We start from the raw sequence: 27,283 nt of genomic DNA on the forward strand, positions 1-27,283 counted from the left end.
GTACAGGACTTTGGTTAGGTCACATTTGGAGTACTGTGTGCAGTTCTGGTCGCCTCACTTTAGGAAAGATGTGGGAGCTTTGGAGAGGTTGCAGAGAAGATTTACCAGGATGTTGCCTGGAATGGAGAGGAAGTCGTACGAGGCTAGGTTGAGAGTTCTCGGCCTTTTCTCGTTGGAACGGCGAAGGATGAGGGGTGACTTGATAGAGGTTTATAAGATGATCAGAGGAATAGATGGAGTAGACAGTCAGAAACTTTTTCCCCGGGCACAACCGAGTGTTACAAGGGGACATAAATTTACGGTGAAGGGTGGAAGGTATAGGGGAGATGTCAGGGGTGGGTTCTTTACCCAGAGAGTGGTGGGGGCATGGAATGCGCTGCCTGTGGGAGTGGCAGAGTCAGAATCATTGGTGACCTTTAAGCGGCAATTGGATAGGTACATGAATGGGTGCTTAAGCTAGGACAAATGTTCGGCACAACATCGTGGGCCGAACGGCCTGTTCTGTGCTGTACTGTTCTATGTTCTATGTTCTAAGATACTAACAGGAAAATACAGAGTAGATAAAGATGAACTATTTCAACTGGTTAGGATTGAACCAGGGGACATAGTCTGAGAATGAGGACCAGACCATTCAGGAGAGAATTTAGGAAACACTTTGACACACAAAGGTTGGTAGATGTTGAAGGTAGGAGTGGATGCTGGATCATTTGAGATTTATATCTGAGATTGATAAAATTTTGTTCAGCAAAGGCATAAAGGAATATGTGGCAAAGTCAGGTATATGAAGTTAGGACATAGATCAGCCACGATCTCACTGAATGGTGGAACAGGCTCGAGGGGCTGAATGGCCTATTGCTGCTCCTATGTTCCTGTGTTGTCTTTGTCCAGATGTAAAATGGGCACCAAAGTGTCTACTATAATTGTACTGGGTATATGCCAGGAAGCTGCACCTGCTATATTGGTAAAACAGAATTAGATTTACCACATGAGAAACTGGAGCTTGATACTTATTTGTGCTTCCCATTTTAATATTATCCTGGTACAGGTCTAAATGTTGCTCCAATCCCATCCTCAAGGTGGAGGGGTGCAAGGTCTCACCAAGAATGTGTCTTTCTGCAAATAGAATACTCAGCGGAACAATGGAGCTGTCTAGGTGGTTAATGTTAACAATGACCAGGGAGTCCAGAACCAAGGTCTCAATCTAAGGATACCGGCTCGTCTAGTTAGGACTCAAATGTGGAGAAATGTCTGCACCCAGAGAGTGGGGAGCCTGTGGAATTCTCTGCCACAGAAAGTGGTTGAGGCCAAAACATTGAATATTTTGAAGAAGGTGTAAGGTGCAGTTAAAGAGTCATAGAGATGTACAGCACAGAAACAGACCCTTTGGTCCAACCTGTCCATGCCGCCCAGATATCCCAACCCAATCTAGTCCCATTTGCCAGCACCTAGCCCATAACTCTCCAAACTCTTTCTATTCATATACCCATCCAGGTGCCTTTTAAATGTTGCAATTGTACCAGCCTCCACCACATCCTCTGGCAGCTCATTATATACACACACCACCCTCTGTGAGAAACAGTTGCCCCTTAGGTCTGTTTTATATCTTTCCCCTCTCACCCTTATATCTATGCCCTCTAGTTCTGAATTCCCCCACCCCAGGGAAAAGACTTTGTCTATTTACCCTATCCATGCCCCTCATAATTTTATAAACCTCTATAAGGTCACCCCTCAGCCTCCGACACTCCAGGGAAAACAGCTGCAGCCTGTTCAGCCTCTCCCTATAGCTCAAATTCTCCACCCCGGCAACATCCTTGTAAATCTTTTCTGAACCCTTTCAAGTTTCACAACATAACCTCCCAACTCCTGTACTCAATACTCTGACCAATAAAGGAAAGCGTACCAAACGCCTTCTTCACTATCCTATCTACCTGCGACTCCACTTTTAAGGAACTATAAACCTGGTCTGAGGGATCAAAAGGCAATGGATATAAATGGGATACTTGAAGGGATGATCATGATCACATTGACACATTCAAAAGGCCAACATGTCTCCTCTAGCCTCACTCTTTGATGCTTCTACGTGAATGAATATTCCTCCTGTTTCTGGCCGCCAGCACATGAATTGCCTGCTAACAGCACATTGCCTTTTACAGCAGGATGTGCAAATCCCAACTTCTGATGTTACTGGTCTCAATGACAAGTTAGGCTCCACCTTCCCGCTGAACAGCACAATCCTCTGATTCTTGCTCGCTGAACTTTTCAATAACACCACCCCTTCCACCCCCTAGTCTGAAGACAGCACGCTGCCCACTCACCTGCAGGGTGAAACATGTGGCAATGTTGACAACTGGCTGTCTGTGGATGTCTAGTCTTGGATCATGTGGAAGATGTCACCCTTTCCAATGAGCTGCTTATTAGTGAAACACGGTTACAGCCAGATTGATTACTCCTTTAACCTGTGGAAAGCAGCCTTCAGACAGATACTGCTATCCAAAACATTGCACTGGTGACCATTCCACAGCAGCTTACTCCACACCAGATGGTGAAGTCACTCATCTTGACATCTACGCAGAAAAAGAATAAATCAAGTGGAACATTCTGCAGCACTGAGGCAGCTTTACCTAATGAAATACAATTAAAAAAGAACATTGCAGATGCTGCATCAACAATTCCACCGCAATGTCAGCTTCCCTGTGTTGAATGCTGTTCTTGTATCTGATGGAGAAAGTTGCAAACGTAAATCTCAATCCAGACCTTTATTGTGCCCTGTAAGATCCTGCTCCAGTGCAGTGTTGAATTCTGAACATCATCCACTGAATCTAACCTAGATTTCCCTCAGCGGTGAATCTGATCATCCAGAGATAACAGAAAGGAGGAAATTGGAACTGAAGTGGACAATCAAGTTCCTCAGGCCTGCTGTGCCATTTAATGCAATCGCATCTAATCTTAAACTTTCACGTCCTCTGCCTTCAGCCCTCAATTCTTAGAGAGTCAGTGCTGAGAGGGTACTGCAATGTCAGAGAGACAGTGCTGAGGGAGTAGTGCACTATTGGAGGGACTGTACTGAGGGAATGGTGCACAGACAAGAGGGTCAGTGCTGAGGGAGTGGTGCAGTGTCAGAGAGACAGTACTCAGGGAGTGGCGCACAATTGAAGGGAGTATGCTGAGGGAATGGTGCACAGACAAGAGGGTCAGTGCTGAGGGAGTGGTGCAGTGTCAGAGAGACAGTACTCAGGGAGTGGCGCACTATTGAAGGGAGTATGCTGAGGGAGTGGTGCACAGACAAGAGGGTCAGTGCTGAGGGAGTGGTGCAGTGTCAGAGAAATAGTAGTCAGAGAATGGTGCACTATTGGAGGGACTGTACTGAGGGAATGGTACACAGACAAGAGGATCAGTGCTGAGGGAGTGGTGCAGTGTCAGAGAGACAGTACTCAGAGAATGGTGCACTATTGGAGGGACTGTACTGAGCGAATGGTGCACAGACAAGAGGGTCAGTGCTGAGGGAGGATTTCAGAGAAACTGTTTGGGAACCTCGAGGAATTAAATCTGAGGTCTGTAGTTACAGCAGGGTAGATTGTATGTGTGGATGAAAGAAAATGGATTAAAGTGATGTAGAAACAGGAGTGGTAAATGCAGTTTGAACAAAAGGACAAACATTGCCTGGCCTGAATGCCGATGTGTTTTCTCAGCTGCAACCTACAAAGGCGATGTGTGGTGATGATGATGTAATTTTCTCTCAGAAGACAAAATTATGCCTGGGATCCGTATCAAAGCTGGTTGTCTGATGGAAGCAGATTCAGCAACAATTTTATATTTGCAAAGGAGAACGAGTTGGACTGTGGGGAACAAGTTGAACAGTTGTCGGAAAATCTTAACGAATGGGCCAAATGGTAGCTATCAGCTTGAGCTGCAAGCTCCTATGATCATTGCTGCAGCTTTGAAGGGAATAAATTAGCTTTAAAACAAAAAGCTCACTCTCTCATTTTAATGTAAAGTAAACTGCAGCTTTGATGGAGGATAAAGTTGGAATCGAATGATTTGAGAATATTACTGAACTGTTTGAAATCTTCCCCGACCACTGGGCACCACAAGGTGCTCTTCGTAAAACTGATGAGGCAAATCCGATCTGATGATCAAGTATTACTTTATCTCGTGATTAAGTGAGTTTGAGTGCACTGTGTAATTCTATATAGCACTTTTCAAAATCACTGAATATCTCAAAGTAGGTTACAGCCAATCAAGTCTTTTTTTTTGATTTGATTAGATTGCTTACAGTGTGGAAACAGGCCCTTCGGCCCAACAAGCCCACATTTTGAAGTGAAATAATTGTTCTAACATAGGAAACAGAAGATATTAAGACTTTAATCTTGATTAGTAAGGGCATCAAGGTTATGGGGAGAAAACAGGATAATGGAGTTTGAGAAACATATGCACCATGATGGAATGATGGAATAAATTCAAAGAGCGAATGGCCTAATACTCATGTATCTTTCAGCCTTATGGAGCAGAAGAAGTCCATTCAGTCCATCGAGTCTGCTTCCCCATTCAGTGAGGTCATGGCTGACCTGAGAGTCTAGAGCTCTGCTTTCGGCCATTTCCTTATAAACCTTGATTTCCCTGATTGATTAAAAACCTGTCTAATTCAGGTTGTTGCTGCAATTGTACAATGTGAGCGAGACCACACCTGCAGAACTGTGCAGATGTGTAATTACATTGGAAGCAGTTCAGAGGATGTTTACCAGATTGGTTCCAAAGATGAGGGTTTTGTTTTATGAAGAGAGATTGAATAGTTCAGGACTACACCATCTGGAGTTTAAAGAATGAGAGGACATCTCTAACCTAATCTAATCTCATTGAGGTAAATGAGATGCTAAAGGAGATGAACAAAGTAGATGGAGAAATTATGTTTCCTCATGTGGGGTAATCTACATTGCTAGGTCATAGACAATAGACAATAGGTGCAGGAGTAGGCCATTCTGCCCTTCCCACCTTTCATTATGATCATAGCTGATCATCCGCAATCAGTATCCTGCTCCTGAATATCCCCAAGACCCTTGATTTCACTATCTTTAAGAGCTCTCTCCATCTCTTTCTTGAAAGTATCCAGAGACTTGGCCTCCACTGCCTTCTGGTGCAGAGAATTCCACACACCCACCACTCTCTGGGTGAAGACGTTTCTCCTCAACTCTGTTCTAAATGGCCTAGGAGAAAGTGAGATCTGCAGATGCTGGAGATCAAAGTTGAAACTTTATTGCTGGAACAGCACATGGTGCAGAGAATTCCACACACCCACCACTCTCTGGGTGAAGAAGTTTCTCCTCAACTCTGTTCTAAATGGCCTACCCCTGACTTCTAAAGTATGTCTTCTGGTTCTGGACTCACCCATCTGTAGAAACATGCTTCCTGCCTCCAGAGTGTCCAATCCTTTAGTCATAGTCTTCAGATAAGTGGGCGGGGGGGGCAGATTCAAAACTGAAACAAGGGGAAATTACTTCTCTCACAGGGTCATGAATCTTTGGAATTCACCCCAGAGTATGATCGAAGCTGGGACATTGAGTAAATTTATGGAGGAGAGAGAGAGAGAGAAAGATGGATTTTTTACTAGTAATGGATTAAAGGATTATGGACAGTGGGCAGGAAAGTGGAGTTAAGGCCAAAATGAGGCCAGCCTTATTTGTATTAAATGCTGGAGCAGGCCTGAGGGGCTGAATGGCCTACTCCTGTTCCATGTTCTTTTGTTTTTATGCTTGGAACAAAATAACATAGGAACAGGAGGAGGCTTTTCAACCCCTCGAGCCTGTTCCATCATTCAATAAGATCACAGCTGATTCTGTGGCCTCACTCCACATGTCTACCTTGAGCCCATGTCCCTTGATACACTTGTTTAATAAAAAGTTGTCGATCTCAGATTTAAATTGAATGGTTGAATTAACATCGGCCACCGTTTGAGGAAGAGAGTTCCGAACCTCCACTACTCTTTCCATGTCGAAGCACTTTTGGACATCTCTCCTGACAGGCCAGGCCCTAATTCTTAGACTCTGCCCCTGGTTCTCACATCTTCAACCAGTGGAAATAATTTATCTTTATTTACTCTGACTTTCCCAGTTAATATTCTAATGACCTTGATTAGATCACCCCTTAACCTTCTAAATCCTGGAGAATAAAGGCCTGAATTCTCCTTATAACTTAACCCCTGAAGACCAGGTCATCCTTGTAAACCTACGTTGAACTCCCTCCAGGGTCTACATGTCCTTCCTATGGTGTGGTGCCCAGATCTGCTCACTGTATTCCATGTGTGGTTTAACTAGGGTTTTGTATAACTGCAGTGTCTTGTCTGTATCTCGATACTCCAGCCCTTTAGATATGAAGGCTGACATTCCATTAGCCATCTTGACTATTTTCTGCACTTGTTTGTGGAATTTTAAAGACCTGTGTACACATAAAACCCCAAATCGCATTGGATATCCATTGTATTTAACTTCCTGCACTCTAAAAATATCCTGATCTATCCTTTGTCAGTCTTTAGTCATGATCTTGAGTCATGATCTAATAGCCCAGCATAAGCAGTCCTCTGTGATAAAGAATCCCACAGATGCACTCTCCTCTGAGAGAAGAAATTCCTCCTCAACTCTGTTTTAGATGCATGACCCCATATCCTGATGTCCAAGATTCTCATGCATCTACCCTGCCAAGTCCCTAAAAAATCTTTTGTGTTTCAATAAAATCGCCTTTCATTCTTCTATATTTCAATGATGGTAGTTCGAACTCTCCTTATAAAACAATTCTAATCTAAGTAGAATTCAAATGCATCAAGAAAGAATGGATTTCAAAAGCAAATATTATTTGTGACCAATCTGAGTGAATTCTTTGCAGGAAAAATAAGACAGCCATGACTAACAAGGGATGTTAGGATAGTTTCAGTTCAAAGGAAGAGGTTTGTACATTTGACAAACGAAAGTTGTAAGACTGAAGATTGGGAGAATTTTATAATTCAACAAAAATCAAAACAAAAACTGCTGGAGAAACATGTTTGGGTTTTTCAGTATGCATGGAGAGAGAGAGGCAGTGTTAATGTTTTGAACCCAATAGAACTGCTTCAGAACTGTGTTCTGTTACCTTTTCAGATTTTCAACATTAGCATGAATTTCCTTTTATAAGAAGAACCAAGAAATTGATAAGTCGAAAGAGAATAATGTAAATGTTCAAGAGGTTAAAAACAGGTAAAAGATTAGCCAAAGCAAAATTGGGTCCTTTATGGGCAGACACTGGAGAATTTATAATGTGAACAGAAAAATTGCAGAGAAGCTAAATGAGTACTTTGGGGATTGTCTTTAGAGGGAAGATTCAAGAAATCTCCCTGAATTAGTTAATATCTAAGGGTCTAATGAGAGAGTAGAACTGAAATAAATTAGTATTTATAAATGTTGTTTGGAGAAATTGGATTGTAAAATTGACATATCTTGGGACCTGATGGTTTTCACTTGAAATTGTTAAAAGAGGTAGCTGCAAAGATAATGGATGCATTAAATTTTACACTTTGACTAATTTTCCAATTGTGCCTGTAGATTGGAAGGTTGCGTATACAACCACGTGATTTAATATAGGGCGGGAGGGAAAAAAGGAACTATGTACACTCAGCCTGACATCAGTAGTAGAGAAAGTACTAGAATTTATTCTCAAAGATGCAATTACTGAATAGTTAGGTTGTTAGATTGGAGAGAGTCAGCATAGATTTATGAAGGAGAAGTCATGTTTCACACGTGTAATCAATAATTCTGAGGGTGTTACCAGCAGAGTGGATAAAGGGGAACCAATGAATGCAGTGCATTTGGATTTTCAGAAGGCTTTTGAGAAATTTCAAAGCAGGAGGTTAGCAATCAAGAGATTGGGCATGAAACATTAGAATGGATTGAGGAATGGTTTATAGGCAGAAAGCAGAGAGTAGGAATAAGTATGTCATTTTCAAGTTGGCAGATCTGTGACTAATAGGGTATGAGAAGGAACAGTGTTTCAACTGCAGCTATTTATAATCTATATCAACAATTTATATAGAGTCATAAAGTCATAGAGATGTACAGCACTGAAACAGACCCTTCGGTCGAACCCATCCATGCCGACCAGATATCCCAACCCAATCTAGTCTCACCTGCCAGCACCCGACCCATATCCCTCCAAACCCTTCCTATTCATATACTCATCCAAATGCCTCTTAAATGTTGCAATTGTACCAGCCTCCACCACTTCCTCTGGCAGCTCATTCCATATACACACCACCCTCTGTGCGAAAACGTTGCACTTTAGGTCCCTTTTATATCTTTCTCCTCTCACTCTAAACCTATGTCCTCTCGTTCTGGACTCCCCCACCCCAGGATAAAGACCTTGTCTCTTTATCTTATCACGTCCCTCGTGATTTTATAAACCTCTATAAGGTCACGCCTCAGCCTCTGACACTCCAGGGAAACAGCCCCAGCCTATTCAGCCTCTCCATACAGTTCAAACCTTCCAACCCTGGCAACATCCTTGTAACTCTTCTCTGAACTCTTTCAAGTTTCACAATGTATTGAACCAAAACTGTAGTATTTTCAAATTTGTAGATAATACAAAACTTAGCAGAATCTGAGGGGGTTGTGAAAAGGCTTCAAAGGAATTTAGAGAGGTTGATTAAAGAGAACAAGAACATGGCAGAAGGAATTTAATGTGGATATTAGATTAGATTAGATTACATTACATTACAATGTGGAAACAGGCCCTTCGGCCCAACAAGTACACACCGCCCCGCCGAAGCGTAACCCACCCATACCCCTACATATACCCCTTACCTAACACTACGGGCAATTTAACATGGCCAATTCACCTGACCTGCACATCTTTGGACTGTGGGAGGAGACCGGAGCACCCGGAGGAAACCCACGCAGACACGGAGAGAACGTGCAAACTCCACACAGTCAGGCGCCTGAGGCGGGAATATGTGTGAAGTCATCCAGTTTCATAGGAGAAACAGAAGTGCAGTCTATTTTTAAATGGTGAGAGATTGAAAAGCATTGGCGTCCTTGGTGTCCTTGTTAATAAACTAATACACAGGTTCAGCAAGCTAAGCAAAATGCAAATGGCAATTAAACATTTACTACATCCCCCACACCCCAAGAGAATTTGAACCCAGGAGCAAAGATATCTCACTTCAATTATATAGAACCCTGAGGTGAGTGCCTCGGGAGTATTGCAATGTAGTTCAGTCCATTTGCATAAGGAAGGATACACTTGCCATGGAGGGAGTGAAGTGAAGATTCAGCAGACTGATTGTTGGGATAGAGAGACTCTTGAGGAGAGATTAAGGAGACTGGGCCACTATTCTCCGGAGCTTAGAAGGATAAGTTCATGAAAGAAGGGGGTTGGAGGGATATGGCCCAAGCCCAGGCAGGTGGGACTAGTTTTGTTTGGGGACCTGGTTGGTATGGTCTGGTCAGACCGAAGGGTCTGTTCCCGTGCTGTGTGACTCTATGGCTATAATAAGAGGTGATCGCAAAGGAATTCACAAAATTCTAAAAGGGGGAGTCAGACTAGATAGGGTAAGGATATTTCCCCTTAGTATTGGGTCCACAAAAAGGGGAAACTGTCTCAGAATAAAAGGTGATGAATCTTTATGACCCCCTCCCTAGAGGGCTGTGGAAGCACTGACTATGTTCAAGACAAGGATGTCTAGTTGCTAATGACTTCAGTGGAAATAGAGATAGTCCATGAATATGACATTAAGGGAGATGATCAGTCATGGCCTGGAATATTGGACTGCTCATTGGCAGCACACATCAGCAACTGAATACGATACATCTTGACAGTGCCACTAAAATGTACTGCCTCATCAGGGGGTGCACAGTGCTCAGAGGAGGTGCTGGAAGTCATGCAGGAAGGCATTCTAGCATGGGAGACATTTAGAAATGGCCCATCACGGGAGGAAGCAAGCTCCAAGGTTTTAGAGCAGGTTGTGAAAGAGAGGAGAGAAACAGATTATCTGCAAGTGACCAGGAGGACCCATGGACTTATACTCAGAAGGCAGTGGGAGCTGTGGAGATTGAGGTCCTCAGATCTTGGCTGCAGGGCTGCCTGGATTTATAACAGGATTCTTTCCCATTTTAATTCTGTGGTTTTCTTAATCACCTCTGGGTTCTCTCTAAGCTGCTTCCAGGGTTGATCAAACATTCTTTCCTGCTGTACAGAGCTACAGTGCCACTGTGCTGCTATACAGTGCTACAGCCAAGACCTGGTGACCCACTCCTTCTCCAGCAAGACTTCCCCAGAGCACAGATAGAAGGATCAGCAGAATCAAAGTCGCAAAGTTCACATACTGAGGCCTGTTTCTAATTAATAGCATTTGGTCATTTTCCCCCACCAATCCATTAAACATAGATGTTAGCAAGCTGTAAAGAAATGACCATGCCATGCTGTTGACCTCTGTGTCAAGCCATGTACATATGTGAAGCAAAGTAATTTTGCAGGAATAGTTAATTAAACTGGAGTGATTTTCTTGTAGCAGTTCAGTCCTGCTCAGTTCTGTCCTTGCAAAGATTTCCTTTCCACTTTATTTGAGATCTGATGATGAAATGGTTTGGCCACTTCATGCAGCATTATATTATACACTGTCTCAGATTGAGATTTCTATTCTTTAAATTAAACTTTGGGCGGCATGGTGACTCAGTGCTTAGCACAGTTGTCTCACGGCGTCAGGGACCGTGGTTCGATCCGAACACTGAGGCAACTGTCTGTGAGGACCTTGTATGATCTTCTTGCATCTGCAAGGATTTGCTCCAGTTTCCTCCCATAGTCCAAGGCTAGGCAGGTGAGGTGGGATTGGCCAAGCTAAATTGTCCCATAGTTTGCATGTTAAGTGAATTAACCATTGGAAGAGCAGGGTTACAGCGATGGGGTGGATCTGGGTGGGATGCTCTTTCGAGGGTTGGTGTGAACTTGCTGGGCTAAATGGCCTGCTTCTACACTATAGGGATTCGATGCACTTTTCCTGACAATGCTTTCATGAGCATAACTAGACTTTTCTCTTCCAATGGTTAATACACTTAACATGCAAACTATGGGACAATTTAGCTTGGCCAATCCCACCTCACCTGCCTAGCCTTGGACTGTGGGAGGAAACCAAAGCAAACCCTTGCAGATGCAAGGAGATCATACAAGGTCCTCACAGACAGTTGCCTGACGGTTCAGATCAAACCACGGTCCCTGACACCGTGAGACAACTGTGCTAAGCACTGAGTCACCATGCCGCCAAAGTTTTAATTTAAAGAATAGAAATTTCAATTTCAGCTTTTTATAACATTCAAATTCCACCATCTTCCATGGTGGGATTCAGTCCTGGGTTCACAGAACATTACCCTGGATCTCTGGGTTAATAGCCCAGTGATAATAGCACGAGGTCATCACCTTCCCTTTCAGTCCGCCAGACAGTTCACAAGCCTGCTGCGTAAGGCCTATTATGGGATGTTGTTAAGAGAGGTGAAAAGAGATGTCATTAACTCCTAACATTGCAATTGGCATTTTTGGTTTTCTAAACACTTTTGATTGCTGGTGCTGTCATCAGGTAAGGAGTTCAGGCATGAAATGCATACTTTACGAGGTTTCACAATAAAACTTCTTCGCTGTATAATTAGCATAGTTGTGCTGCAGTTTATAATTGTGCTATCTGTTTAAAATGCACAAACTCACTCATTAAAATCTATATATTTCTGTTGGTCATGTCTCGCTAACTTCTCGTCCCTCCCCTCTTCTGTCCCACAAATTAACTCTCCATTATTACCCTTCCTCCCACCAACATCCCATTTCTGTGTTACCACAGTTCCAAATGGTTTCCCTCAATGGCCTTGAGGGGAAAATTCTGAGCTTTTGGAATGTGGTTTATTGTAGATTCCCTTTCACATGTAAAGCAAGGAAAGGATTCAGCATACTTCAGCTATTGCTGTAAGAAGCTGACCATTTTGTTTGGAACACTGCTCATTAATAATGATTCCCCAGCAAGAATGAGGCTGCTCTGTCACTTGGGAAATTAGGAATTATTACTGGGAAAATGGGTGAATGCTGATTGAAAAATCCCAGTTGATTTCCTTTAGCTATTGTCAGTGGGCTCTTAATGAAGCAAAATAAAAGCAAAATATGGCGAATGCTGAACACAGGAAACACAAAGTGCTGGAAAAGCTCAGCTGGTCTGTGTGGAGAGAGAAACCATTGACTTTTTGAGTCAGCTGTGACTCTTCATCAGAATCCTCATACAGGAGCCAGTGCCCACACAGGTTCCTCATCCTGGATTCCCATCATGATACGCACCAGGGACAATGTTGGATAAACCACATGCCACTTGGCAATGATATTTTCCGCTGTTAACATTCCTTCTTGTTTGCTTACCCTTCCTTCCACCTGTAGCTATCCCAGGGTGGGCAAGCAGGAAGCTGGAAGAACACAGCAAGCCGGGCAGCATCAGGAAATGTCAACGTTTCAGGTAGCTCTTCTTCAGGATTGGGGATGGCTGTTGGTGGAGCTGCAGATAAAAGGAGGTGGGGGGGGGGGTGTGGGTGAGAGGTTTGGGTGGGAGAGGGGCTAAGTGGTGAAGTAGTGATAGGTGAATGCAGGTAGATGGGAGGGATGAATCCAGTAGGTGGCTGGAAGGAAGAGTCAATCAGAGGGATGGAAGGGAGGGGGAGGGGCTAGAAAGAGAGAAGGAGGATGAGAAAGGAGGTTACTTGAAATTGGGGAACTATCTATCCCCAAATGCAAGGAATATAAAGCAGCAAAGCATGCTCATGAACCATATTGTCTGATCATCCTGTTTATTTTATGACATTTATTGCTAAAAGAATAGAGTACAAAAGTAGGGAGGTGCTACTGCAACTGTATCAGGCATTAGTGAGACCACACATGGAGTATAATGTATAACTTTGCTCCATTTACTTGAGGGGAAATGTAGTTACATTGGAGGCAGTCCATAGGAGGTTCACTCGATGATTCCAGGGTTGAGGGGTGTGTCTTATGAAGAAAGATTGAGCAGTTTAGGATGAGGAGAAAGTGAGGATTGCAGATGCTGGAGATCAGAGTTGAGAGTGTGACACTGGAAAAGCACAGCAGGTCAGACAGCATCCGAGGAGCAGGAGAATTGATGTTTCAGGCATAAGCTCTTCATCAGGAATGTAGGGGTGGGGAAAGGGGGCTGAGAGATAAACAGGAAGGGGGTGGGACTGGGGGGGGAAGGTAGCTTGGAAGGTGATAGGAAGATTCCGGTTGGGGAGTGACAGTGATAGGTTGGAGCGGATAGGTGGGAAGGAAGATGGACAGTTGGAACAGTTCAAGAGGGCATTGTTGAATTGGAGGAATATGGAAAAATCGACACTGATGCCGACGTATGGTTTCAGGGTCCCAAGGCAGAAGGTGAGGCGTTCTTCAGTCTGGAGTTTAGAAGAATGAGAGGAAATTTCATTGAGGTATAAAAGATGATGAAGGGGATTGACAAAGTAGACATAGAGAGGATGTTTCCTCATGTGGGGTAATCTAGAATGAGAGGTCATAGTTTTAGGAGAAGGGGTGGCAGATTTAAAACAGATGTGGAGACATTACTTCACTCAAAGTGTCATGAATCTGTGGAATTCACCATCCCAGAGTGAGGTGGATACTGGGACAGTAAGCAAATTTAAAGAGGAGGTGGACAGATATTTAATTAATAATGGGTTGCAGGGTTACGTAGACCTGCAGGAAAATGAAGTTGAGGCTATGTTCATACTAAGTAGCAGAGTAGGCTCAAGGGGCTGAATGGCCTACTCCTGCTCCTAGTTGTTATGGTCTTATTTACTTCAAAATGGAACTCCAGTACACCAAATGCATTTATTTACCTTTTTTTCACTAGTTTTGCCTCTGGGTGGAAAGTGTCATACATCTCCAGCTTTTCGATTCCAGCTCCCACACTTAGGGACCTGTCCCACATCACATAGCAAGCTATCCCAGATAAAATCCCATTGAGAGCTACTTCCTCTTGGCTGACCTGGAAGTCGATTTGACATCCACTCCCTGCTTTCAAAGCGAGAATATAGCCCTTGTGTTATCTTTTTACGTCTACACAGAATTCCTATCAACAAAGTGTCACAGATAGATTTGGATTTGGTTTCTCTGCAGCAAGATAAGCAAAGCACTCAAATGGCTTAGTTTTTCCATTAACAATGTCATGCCCACTTTGTTTTATCATCTCAATCTTTAGAAGAATGAGTGGAGACTGCATTGAGGTATAAAAGATGCATCCTCTCATTTATTGTTTGAAATCAAACTGAAATAAAAGCAGACGTAGTGAGAAAATATGCTTCTATGAAACATGGAAATTAGGAGCTCAAACAGGCCATTCAGTCCTTCAAATTTAGCCTATGATCTGATCTTGATTGGTCAGCCAATCTCACAGCCTGATCCTTCTTCTCTCCCATCTCCTTTGATCCCTTTAACCCAAGTGCTACACCTCCTTCTCCAATCTAACTCCTTCCTGAAATTATACAATGTTTTGGCCTAAAGAACAAACACAGAAATTTCTGGAAAAGCTTTTTTTTAAAGATTAGTTTCAATTCCCTACAGTATGGAAACAGGCCCTTCAGCCCAAAAAGTTCATGCCAACCCTCTGCAGAGTAACCCAGCCAGACCCAATCCCCTGACTAATGTACCTAACACTATGGGGCAATTCAGCATGGCCAGTTCCCCTGACCTGCACATCTTTGGATTGTAGGAGGAAACCGGAGCACTAGGAGATAACCCATGCAGACACAGGGAGAATGTGCAAACTCCACACAGTCACCTGCGGTGGGAATTGTACCCAGATCCCTGGTGCTGTAAGACAGCAGTGCTAACCACTGAGCCACTGTGCCACCCCACTATACCAGCTCATCATGTCTGGCAGCATCTGTAGAGGGAAATCAGAGTTGACATTTCAGGTCGAGTGATCCTTCCTCAGAACTGGCCTCACAAATGTTTTGGCCTCACCTGATTTGTGTGGTAACAAATTCCACAGACACACCACATTATCAAGAGTATCATGTGAGCAAATCTCACTAGTGCAAAAATATTTGCAATGTTCCTCTCAGGTCCTGCACAAGTTGTCAAGCAAATTGCGCTAAAGTCTTTTGTCTCCTGAAAACTCAAGGGCCAATTCTTCACCCCAGGATTTAAGAGTGGAGCTACATTCAAGCCGGGGACTCCCATGAGTCAATGGGCTAATTGACCTCTTTCAGGGATGCTTTGGCACCTTCCTGAAACCACATTGCACTGGAAGGAAAGCAGGTTATGAGGAGACCAGTGCGTGTCTATAACTTAAAAATGTGTTGCTGGAAAAGCGCAGCAGGTCAGGCAGTATCAAAGGAGAAGGAGAATCGACGTTTCGGGCATAAGCCCTTCTTCAGGAATGCTTATTCCTGAAGAAGGGCTTATGCCCAAAACGTCGATTCTCCTTCTCTTTTGATGCTGCCTGACCTGCTGCGCTTTTCCAGCAACACATTTTTAAGCTCTGATCCCCAGCATCCGCAGTCCTCACTTTCTCCTAGTGTCTATAACTTGTCATTCAGCAGCAGCCAGTGTTTAACACAGTGTCTGGCCCTGGGAACAGCCCAGAATGAACAGAGGACTGCGTCACAGAGTGGCTCAAGACAAGCTGAGTGAGTCGGCAAATGAAAGGCAGATGAGATAATGATATGGATACAGGTGAGGGTTTCCACTTTGCGAGCAAAAACAAGAAGGCAGATTTTTTCTCTGAATGGCAATAGATTGAGCAAAGGTCAGGAGCCACAAAACCTGGGTGTCCTTGAGCACCGGTTTCTGATGGCAAATACGACAGGCAGTGAAGAAGACAAGTCCCACGTTGTCCTTCATAGTGAGAGGATTCGAGTACGGGAGCAGGGATGCCTTGCTACAGGAGCCTTGGTGAGACTACATCTGGAGTATTGTGTCTAGTTTTGGTCTTGCTATCTGAGGAAAGATGCTCTGGCTATGGATGGAGACTGATTTTGTTGAGGGCCATTGAAACAGATAAACAGAAAACAAGAGCAGAAATTGGCCACTGTATCCCTCGAGCCTACTCCACCATTCAATAAGACACACAAAGCAAGATTGGATATGTAGATAAATAGATAAGTCCCCTGGGCCTGATGGCATTTATCCTAGGAAACAGAAAACAAGAGCAGAAATTGGCCACTGTATCCCTCGAGCCTACTCCACCATTCAATAAGACACACAAAGCAAGATTGGATATGTTAGGATTATCGTTTTGGACTGGAGTTTCGAAGAATATGGTGTGGGGTTGGAGGGAGTGTCCCACAGAAATTAACAACATTCTAACAGGGCTTGACAGGGTCATTACAAAAGTTATTCCCAATGGCCAGGGAGTCCAGGAGCAGGAGTCACAGGATACAGGATAGGACATTTAGAGCTGGGATGAAGGAAATTTTTCACCCAGAGAGTGGGGAGCCTGTGGAATTCTCTGCCATAGAAAGCATTTAAGGCAGAAACGTTGAATCTTAGCGAGAAGGAATCAGATTTAGATTTAGATTCTATTGCCATGTGTTCTATAGTACAGAAGCACAGGAGAAAAGCATATAAGGTTGCCACAAAAAAGCTTAGGTATGAAGTAGCAAAAGAAACAAAGTTAAAAAGTTAAGTAGATTTTTTTTAAAAAATGGTAATTGTTAACACTAAAGTCCTGCTTAATGTAAACTAGAAAAACAAAGGAATTATGTTAAAGGTTCAGCAATCTTTGATGATTACTCCACTTAGCTTGCACTCTGAATCAGATATTGTTCTTCGGGTGAAAGGGATCGAAGGGTTTGGGGGAGAAAGTGGGAACCAGGGACTGAGTTGGGCGATCAGCCATGGTCATATTGAATGGCGGAGCAGGCTCAAGGGATACAGTGACCAACTCCTGCTCCTGTTTTCCATGTTTTTCTGTCTCAATGAACCTCAACAAAACCCACCATATCTCTTTCCTGATCAGCTTTACAAAGGCATATTCCAGAAATACATCCCGGACTATTATCGATGAACATGGTGCAGTACAGCAGGGGAACCAGGCCCTTCAGCCCACCATTATTTTTGCCAACCATGGTGCCACACTAAACTAATGCCATCTGCCTGCACATTGTTCCTATCCCTCCACTCCCTGCCTGTTCATGTGTCTGTCTAAATGCCTTTTAAACTTTCTATTGTATCTGCTCCTACCACCTCCTCTGGCAGCATGTTCCAGGCACCAACACCTTCTGTGTAAAAAACCCATCACATCTCCCTTAAAGTTTCCTCCTCTCACCTTAAAACCGTGCCCCTGACTATTTGACATTTCCACCCTGGGAAAAGACTCTTGGCTATCCACCTTATCTACGCCTCTCATAACTTATATCAGGTCGCTCCTCAGCCTCCAATGCTCTGGAGAAAACAATCCTTTAATTCCTCAGCACTCCAGCTCAGTCCTGTATGTTTGACAACCAGACACAATTCCCACATTCTCAGATGGAGACATAACAAGTGAAGACAATCAAATTCAAGGTTAGGTTAGCAGAGTGATAAAACTGGACTGTTGCCACATTACCATCTGTTCAAGTGTTTTTATTTGTTCAAGGGACATGAATATCGCTGACTAGGTCAGTGTTGATTGTACATTAATGTACAAAAGTCAAGGTTTACACCAGTATCTGTGAAACCCTTTGGGGAATCCTGAAGATTAGAAATAGCCAAATTTAAATATTCTAATCTAATCTTGATACATCCGGGTGAGGCCATTAGCACTTATTCAGACTCTAAACTGTCACTGATGTCGAAATACGATATGGCCATTATCACTTTCTCAAACTGTGAATGCCCACCAGTAAACCTCGTATCTATGGAATTAACACCAGAAGATTGTAATCCCTAATTTAGTTTGAGTGCACTGCCTAATTTCTACCGCACACAGATAAGGAATCAGATGCTCTCCCCGACAGAATTTCCAGCTTGACTGCCTCATTACAACAGATAGCCTTATCTGCAAAGAGCAAACCTAGCAATAATCTCATTTTGCAGAAGTTCGGAAATATCTGCTCCATTTCTGCTTTCACACATGGGACTTTGCATTGTCAGAAAAGAAAAGATAAAGGGACCACAGCTGATGAAAACGTCAAGTAAAATATTTGAGGGAAGTTGCTGTAAAATGTAGCGCAGGTTATCTATGAGAAAAAGATACAGACAGATTTACAGTTTAGATTATCTGGCCGCAACCATCTAAATATCCCCACCTTTGACTTTAATGGGATTGTAGATTACAAGGTGAATGGACACCGCACAAAAATCAACAGACGGGAGTGTTCCCTCCCAGTCAGAGAACACTTCAGCAAGCAGGGACAGTCACCTTCGGATCTTCAGGTGACCATCCTCCAAGGCGGACTTCGGGACAGGCAACAACACAAAGTGGCCGAGCAGAGGCTGATAGCTAAACTCGGTACCCATGGGGATGGGCTCGACTGGGACCTTGGGTTTATGTCACAGTACAGGTGACCCCACTGCACCACACACACAGACACAGACACATACATACACACATACACACACGCACGCACACACACACGCACCCTCTCACAGACTTATACCCCTTTACACTCACACTCATACACATACATATATGCACACTCTCTCATAGCCACTCATAACCACCCTGCGCACACACACACATCTAAGCTTGTGGGTGAATTTGTACTTGCAGAATTACATTTTATTTTGCTCAAAAACTGCATGAAACCAAGAAAGATTCTGTCAATCCCTTTTTTAGATTAGAATCAGTCTGAACAGAAGCCTCACACAGGGCACCTCGCACCTTCAATGCATTATCTGGGCCGACATGGCACCTATTGTTAAAAATCAATTGAGAATGTAACTTTAAAGAAAAGTTTTGTGATTTACATATGGAAGAACTGAAACCAGCGTGGTTATTCTAAAAGATGAGAGACTTAACAAACAACCCAGGTCTTTTTCAATGTATAATTTCAGTTACATCACACTGTAAACTTTTGCTATAAATCCTGTGTCTTACAATTTTATTCTCCACAACCACCTGATGGAGGAGCAGCGCTCTGAAAGCTAGTGCTTCCAAATAAACTTGTTTGGCTATAACTTGGTGTTGCGTGATTTTTAACAAAGATCAAAAGGTGATATAGGTAAGTGTGAAAAAAGATGAGAGAGTCAGAGATAAAGGGGAGCAGAGGTGAGGAGGAACTATTGTTTTCAGAGGGTCATGTGTCTGTGGAATTCACTCCCCCAGAGTGTGGTGGATGCTGGAACACTAAATAAATTTATACACAGAATTTTTAGTCAGTAATGAGATGCAGTGTTGTGGACAGCAGGCAGGAAAGTGGAGTTGAGGCTGAGAAGAGGTCAGTCATGATAGTACTAAATGGTGGAGCAGCTCAAGGAACTGAATGGCCTACTCCTGCTCCTGGTTCTTGTATTCTTATTTCCTTCAAAATGAAGCTCCAATAAGCTAATTTTTTTATTGGTGTTTATGTGAAATTGAGGCACGGACTGTTTTCTCAGATGGGAGCAACCTCTGTGTAGTTCAGACCAATAGCTATCCCTCAAGCAATGCCATTGCATCAGTTGCATGAAATTTTAATCTTTTACGGTAGATTCTGTGTCCTATGATCCTGCCCCACTCGTTACCTGACATAGGGGCTGCGCACCAAAAACTTGTACTTTCAAACAACCTGGCGTTGCGCGAATTTTAACTGATAAAATCTGATGAGCTCATCTTTTCCAAGTTGACAATTGTTGGGGAAACAAAAACAAAGAGCTGCAGGTGCTGGAAATAATAAATACAAATTAGCTGCAAATTTCCTCATTCAAAACAGTGACTTTATTTCAAAACGCACCGTAGGTACTTTAGGGTATCCTGCGGTTTTGTTAGCGGTATGTTTAAAGAATATCAAAGAATCACTTGTGTGTATTTATAAAGGACGCCTTCTTAAGTGTGTGTCTCTCTATCTGTTTAGTTCATCGAAAATGTGGTGAAGCAGTAACGGAGAGTGACATGTGTAACAGAACAAACAACAGTATAATGTCCAAATCAATCGTTTTCAAGTTAATGAGTTGGTTTTAATACATTAAACAAATATCAGGATCACTAAGGTGTGAAGATTTTGATCACGTGCACTGGACTTAATACATTAGTGCCTGAAATAGACAGCAAATGTAATTTGCTTTAATGTTTTACTGAGCATATGTATTATAATACATTTTTAAAAGGGCTTTAATGGGATAATCCATTAGATCGATTAATGCCCTTAAACTATCGTGTAACTCCTTTTGCAAATATTTAGAGCAATAAACCACATTTCCAATTAGGAAAAATCATCTCTAACTAAAACGTAAGCCTTTCTGGAAGAGATTTTTGTTTGGTTCTGTGGCAATGTTGGCGAAGGTACAATGTGTTCATCACTGCTGCACAAGCGAAGCCAGTTCAAAGCCTGCATCAGAGCCTTGAGTCCGACACACAGGCTGATGCTGCCTCACCAGAGGCTGTCCCTTTCAGACACAATGGTTTTTTTCTCCATTCAGTGGGCATCACCGACACATCAGCATTTCTTGCCCTTGAACTGAGTGGTTCATTAGATCTTTCCAGAGGGCATTCTGAGACCACATTTCCATTGGTCTGGAGTCACACCTATCCTAGATTAGGTAAAGATTGGCAGATCTTCCTTCCCTAAAGTGCATTAATGAACAAGATTTTTTAAAAAATATATAACAATCAATGATAGAGGAGGCAATGGCCTAGTGGACTGTTAATCCAGAGACCCGGGTAATGTTGCGGGGACCCAGGTTTGAATCCGGCCATGGCAGATGCCGGAATTACAATTCAATAAAAATTTGGAATTCAGAGTCTAATGATGGCAATGAGTCATTACTGACTGTCAGGAAGAAAACATCTAGGTCACTAATGTCCTTTAGGGAAGGAAACTGCCAACCTTTCTTCATCTGGCCTTAATAAGATTCCTGACCCACAGCAATATGGTTGACTCTTAACTGCCCCTGGGCAATTAGGGATGGGTAATAAATGCTGCCTAGCCATAGACACCCTTACCCTGTGAATGAGTGAAAAAAAAATGGTTCAGGCCCTCAGTTACTGTCACAAACTTTACATTTTATATTTATTTATCAAATTTAATTTCCACCAATTAGTTTGCTGGGATTTCAACCCATTCCCTACTACCTGCTCCTCTGGATTAGAATTTGAATTAGCTTTATTGTCAGATAGACTCACAGGAGTACAGGAAAACGTTTACACATCGCCACTTTCAGCACAATCTTAGGGACCAAGGTATCGAGCGACAAATTCTTAAATACAAATTCTTTGCGAAAAAATAGGCAAGTTAAGAGATTAAAAGTTCACCAATAAATTAGAAAAACAGAGAAATAAGAATTTGGAATAAGTGTGCTTCCAACCCAGCCCATGTCACACTTCACCTAAATGCTGTGAGTTATAGAATCATAGAGATGTACAGCATGGAAACAGACCCTTCAGTCCAACCCGTCCATCCCGACCAGATATCCCAACCCAATCTAGAGCCACCTGCCAGCACCCGGCCCATATCCCTCCAAACCCTTCCTATTCATATACCCATCCAAATGCCTCTTAAATGGTGCAATTGTACCAGCCTCCACCACTTCCTCTGGCAGCTCATTCCATACGGGTACCACCCTCTGCATCAAAAAGTTGCCCCTTAGGTCCCTTTTATATCTTGCCCCTCTCACCCTAAACCTATGCCCTCTAGTTCTGGACTCACCCACCCCAGGGAAAAGATCTTGTCTATTTATCCCATCCATGCCCCTCATAATTTTGTAAACCTTTATACTTTCAAGGAGCTATGAACCTGCACTCCAAGGTCTCTTTGTTCAGCAACATTCCCTTGGACCTTCCCATTAAGTGTATAAGTCCTGCTAAGATTTGCTTTCCCAAAGTGCAGCACCTCATCTTTATCTGAATTAAACTCCATCTGCCACTTCTCAGCCCATTGGCCCATTTGGTCAAGATCCTGTTGTAATCTGAGGTAACCTTCTTCGCTGTCCACTACACCTCCAATTTTGGTGTCATCCATAAATTTATGAACTGTACCTCTTATGCTAACATCCAAATCATTTATGTAAATGACAAAAAGTAGTGGACCCAGCACCGATCCTTGTGGCACTCCACAGGTCACAGACCTCCAGTCTGAAAAACAACCCTCCATCACCACCCCCTGTCTTCTACCTTTGAGCCAGTTCTGCATCCAAATGGCTAGTTCTCCCTTTATTCCGTGAGACCTACCCTTGCTAACCAGTCTCCCATGGGGAACCTTGTCTAATGCTTTACTGAAGTCCATATAGATCACGTCTACTGCTCTGCTGTCATCAATCATCTTTGCTACTTTTTCAAAAAACTCAATCAAGTTTGTGAGACATGATTTCCCACACACAAAGTCATGTTGACTATCCCGAATCAGTCCTTGCCTTTCCAAACACTTGTACATCCTGTCCATCAGGATTCCCTCCAACAACTTGCCCACCACCGACGTCAGGCTCAGTGGTCTATAGTTCCTTGGCTTGTCCTTACCACTCTTCCTAAAGAGTGGCATCATGTTAGCCAACCTCCAGTCTTCCAGCACTTCACCTGTGACTATCGATGATACAAATACCTCAGCAAGAGGCCGAGCAATTACTTCTCTAGCTTCCCACAGAGTTCTAGGGTGCACCAGATCAGGTCCTGGGGATTTATCCATCTTTATGAGTTTCAAGACATCCAGCACTTCCTCCTCTGTAAAATGGACATTTTGCAAGGTGTCACCATCTATTTTGCTACTTTCTATATCTTCCATATCCTTTTCCACAGTAAATACTGATGCAAAATACTCGTTTAGTTTCTGCCCCGACTCCTGCGGCTCCACACAAAGTTCACCTTGCTGATGTTTGAGGGGCCCTATGGGAGTTCATATCCATGCTGTGGCCACGTCTTCGAATCCACGCTGAGGCCGGGAGTTTGAGTCCACGCTGAGGCTGGGAGTTTGAGTCCACCCTGAGGCTGGGAGTTTAAGTCCACACTGAGGCCGGGAGTTTGAGTCCACACTGAGGCTCTAAGTTTGAGTCCACACTGAGGCTTGGAGTTTGAGTCCACACAGAGGCTTGGAGTTTGAGTGCACACTGAGGCTGGGAGTTTGAGTCCACACTGAGGCTTGGAGTTTGAGTCCACACTGAGGCTTGGAGTTTGGGTCCACACTGAGGCCAGGAGTTTGAGTCCACCCTGAGGCCGGGAGTTTGAGTCCATACTGAGGCCGGGAGTTTGTGTCCACACTGAGGCTGGGAGTTTGAGTCCACACTGAGGCCGGGAATTTGAGTCCACCCTGAGGCCGGGAGTTTGAGTCCACACTGAGGCTGGGAGTTTGAGTCCACACTGAGGCTGGGAGTTTGAGTCCGCGCTGAGGCCGGGAGTTTGAGTCCACACTGAAGCCGGGAGTTTGAGTCCACACTGAGGCCGGGAGTTTGAGTCCACACTGAGGGCAGGAGTTTGAGTCCGCACTGAGGCTGGGAGTCTGAGTCCACCCTGAGGCCGGGAGTTTGAGTCCGTACTGAGGCTGGGAGTTTGAGTCCACACTAAAGCTGGGAGTTTGAGTCCACACTGAGGCTCAGAGTTTCAGTCCACACTGAGGCTGGGAGTTTGAGTCCACGCTGAGGCTGGGAGTTTGAGTCCACATTGAGGCCGGGAGTTTGGGTCCACGCTGAGGCTGGGATACCCAGATCTCGTCGTATCCCAATCTATCGTTCTTCACTAATAATCTGCCTTCCTGTTTTGCAACCAAACTGGATTTTCTCCTATTTATCCACGTAATACTTCATCTGTCAGGCATGTACCTATTCACTCAGCCTGTCCAAATCCCATTGAGGCATCGTACGTCCTCCTCACAGCTTACGTTCCAGTTCCCTTCACACCCAACCCCAGTCCTGAAGAAGGATTCCACTTGAAACATTGACTTCTCCATCTCTTGATGGTGGCTGGCTTGCTGTGTTCTTCCAGCCTCCTGATGCTGTCTGGTGTGCTATTTTCTCCCAGCCTACTGCTTGTCTACTTTGGATTCCAGCATCCGCCTCTCACCACATTCCCACCCAGCTTTGTATCATCTGTAATTGTGTCATTGGGCGGCATGGTGGCACAGTGGTGGGCGGCATGGTGGCACAGTGGTGGGCGGCTTGGTGGCACAGTGGTGGGCGGCATGGTGGCACAGTGGTTAGCACTGCTGCCTCACAGCGCCAGAGACCCGGGTTCAATTCCCACCTCAGGCGACTGACTGTGTGGAGTTTGCACGTCCTCCCCGTGTCTGCTTGGGTTTCCTCCGGGTGCTCCGGTTTCCTCCCAAAGTCCAAAGATGTGCAGGTCAGGTGAATTGGCCATGCTAAATTGCCCCTAGTGTTAGGTAAGGGGTAAATGTAGGGGAATGGGTGGGTTGCGCTTCAGTGGGTCGGTGTGGACTTGTTGGGCCGAAGGGCCTGTTTCCACGCTGTAATGTAATCTAAACTTGGAAATATTAATTTGAAATCATTAATGTAATTAATATATATTGTGAATCAATCTGGAGTCGATTCCAGTTCCTCTAAATATAGTTGTTCTTCCAGCAGCAGGAAGTGCGGGACCGTCGAGCAGGAGGCTGTTGGAGAAGTCACGAGTTTACATATTTGGGTGGTTCCTTTACCCAAAACAATACTCAGGTCGTGTCTCCCACTCATCCTCCTCCTCTAACCAACAAGAAAAGATTTGTGCGTTGGCTGATAAGGTGGTAAGTGTTTTCTTTTGTTGTTTCATTTTCTTCAACAGTCCATTTGGGAATTTAGAAAAGTGGGAATGTTGGTTAGGGCAGTTGAATGTTCCTCCTGCAGTATGTAGGAGGTAAGGGTCATCTCTAGTGTCGCTGCTGACTTCATTTGTGGGAAGTGCACCCAACTCCAGCTCCTCGAGAACTGAGTTAGGGAACTGGAGCTGGAGCTGGATGAACTTTGGATCATTCGGGAGGCGGAGGGGGTTATTGACAGGAATTACAGGGAGGTAGTTACTCCACAGCCATATGAAGAAGGTAGATGGGTACCGTCAGGGGTAGGAAAGGGAACCGGCAGGTAGTGCAGGGATCTCCTGTGGTGGTTCTCCTCAATACCAAGTATATAATTTTGGATACTGTTGGGGGAGGGGAGGATGACCTACCAGGGGTAAGCGATGGAGCACAGGTCTGTCCTTGTTGCTCAGAGGGTAAGGGGGAAGAGGAGCAGACCATTAGTCATTGGGGACTTCATAGTTAGGGGGAACAGATAGGAGATTTTGTGGGAACAAGAGAGACTCACAGATGATTTGTTGCCTCCCAGATGCCAGGGTTCGTGATGTCTCTGATTGTGTTTTCGGGATCCTTGACGGGGAGCAACTACAAGGTGTGGTCCACATAGGAACCAACAACATTGGTAGGAAGAAAGGTGGGGATCTAAGGCAGAAATTCAGGGAGCTAGGCTGGAAGCTTAGAGTTAGAACAAACAGAGTTGTTATCTCTGGTTTGTTGCCCAAGCCACGTGCCCATAAAGCGAGGAACAGGGAGAGAGTGGAGTGAATATGTGGCAGAGATGGTGCCAGAGGAAAGGTTTTGGATTCTTGGATAATTAGAGCTCTTTCTGGGGAAGGTGCGACCTCTATAAACAGGATAGTTTTCACCTGAACCAGAGGGGTACCAATATCCTGGAGGGGAAATCTGCTGATGCTCTTCGGGGGGGGTTTAAGCTAATGCTGTAGGGGATGGGAACCTGAATTGTAGTTCCAGTGTACAGGAGGTTGAGGGTGGTGAGGTCAGGGATAGGGTTACAAGGTTGTGAGAGGGCACCAGCAATCAGGATGTTGGTTTGAAATGTGTGTACTTCAATGCCAGGAGCACCTGGAATAAGGTGGGTGACTGTGCAGCATGGGTTGCTACCTGGGATTTTGCTGTTCTGGCCCTTTCAGAGACTTGGCTAGAAGAGGGACAGGAATGGTTGTTGCAGATTCTGGGATTTAGATGTTTCAGCAAGAACAGAGAAGATGCTAAAAGAAGTGGGGGTGTGGCGTTGTTAATCAAGGGTAGTATTACAGCAGCTGAGAGAACATTTGAGGACTCATCCACTGAGGTAGTTTGGGCTGAGGTTAGAAACAGGAAAGAAGTGGTCACCCTGTTGGGAGTTTTCTATAGGCCTCTGAATTGTTCCAGGGATGTAGAGGAAAGGATAGCAAAGATGATTCTCGTTAGAAACAAGAATAACAGAGTAGTTGTTATGGGAGACTTTAACTTCCCCAATATTGACTAGAATACTATAGTTCAAGTAGTTTCGATGGGTCAGTTTTTGTTCAATGTGTTCAGGAGGGTTTTCTGACACAGTATGTAGACAGGCCAACAAGGGGTGATGCCATATTGGATTTGGTACTGGGGAATGAATCCGGCCAGGTGTTAGATTTGAAGGTAGGTGAGCACTTTTACGATAGTGACCACAATTCGGTTATGTTTAAATAGCAATGGGCAGGGATAGGTATATACCACAGGGAAATGCAATTACGATGCAATTAGGCAAGATTTAGGATGCATAGGATGGGGAAGGAAACTGCAGGGGATGGGCACACTTGAAATGTGGAGCTTATTCAAGGAACAGCTACTGCAGGTCCTTGATAATTATATCCCTATCAGGCAGGGAGGTAGTTGTTGAGAGAGGGAGCCATGGTTTACTAAAGAAGTTGAAGCTCTTGTCAAGAAGAAGAAGAAGGCTTATGTGAGGATGAGGCGTGAAGGCTCAGTTAGGGGGCTTGAGAGTTATAAGTTAGCCAGAAAAGATCTAAAGAGAGGGCTAAGAAGAGCCAGGAGGGGACATGAGAAGCTGTTGGCGGATAGGATCAAGGAAAAACCTAAGGCCTTCTGTCGGTATATGAAGAATAAAAGAATCACTGGAGTAGGATTAGGGCCAATCAAAGATAGTAGTGGGAAGTTGTATGTGGAATCTGAGGACATAAGGGAAGCACTTAATGAATACTTTTCATCAGTATTCGTATTGGAAAAGGGCAATGTTAGTGAGAATACGGAGATATAGGTTACAAGATTAAATGGGATTGTGGTTGACAAAGAGGAGGTTTTAGCGATTTTGGAAGACCTGAAAATAGATAAGACCCTGGGCAGCATGGGATTTATCGTCGGATTCTCTGGGAAGCCAGAGAGGAGATTGCAGAGCCTTTGGCTTT

The 27,283-nt window shown here is 44.1% G+C and overlaps 1 long non-coding RNA gene across 2 annotated transcripts in view; it reads right to left on the bottom strand.

Moving 5' to 3' along the window:
* LOC122556875 overlaps positions 1-27,283 on the bottom strand; it is a 115,455-nt gene that overhangs the window by 81,391 nt on the left and 6,781 nt on the right. Inside the window, exon 2 of one of the 2 annotated variants that reach the window (XR_006313680.1) lies at positions 12,403-12,701. The exons of the other annotated variant lie outside the window; for it this stretch is intronic. This is a non-coding gene — a long non-coding RNA (uncharacterized LOC122556875). The remainder of the gene's footprint in view (positions 1-12,402; positions 12,702-27,283) is intronic. 2 annotated transcript variants of the gene reach the window in all.

Source organism: Chiloscyllium plagiosum, chromosome 14, assembly GCF_004010195.1.
Source record: "Chiloscyllium plagiosum isolate BGI_BamShark_2017 chromosome 14, ASM401019v2, whole genome shotgun sequence".
NCBI lineage: Eukaryota > Metazoa > Chordata > Chondrichthyes > Orectolobiformes > Hemiscylliidae > Chiloscyllium > Chiloscyllium plagiosum.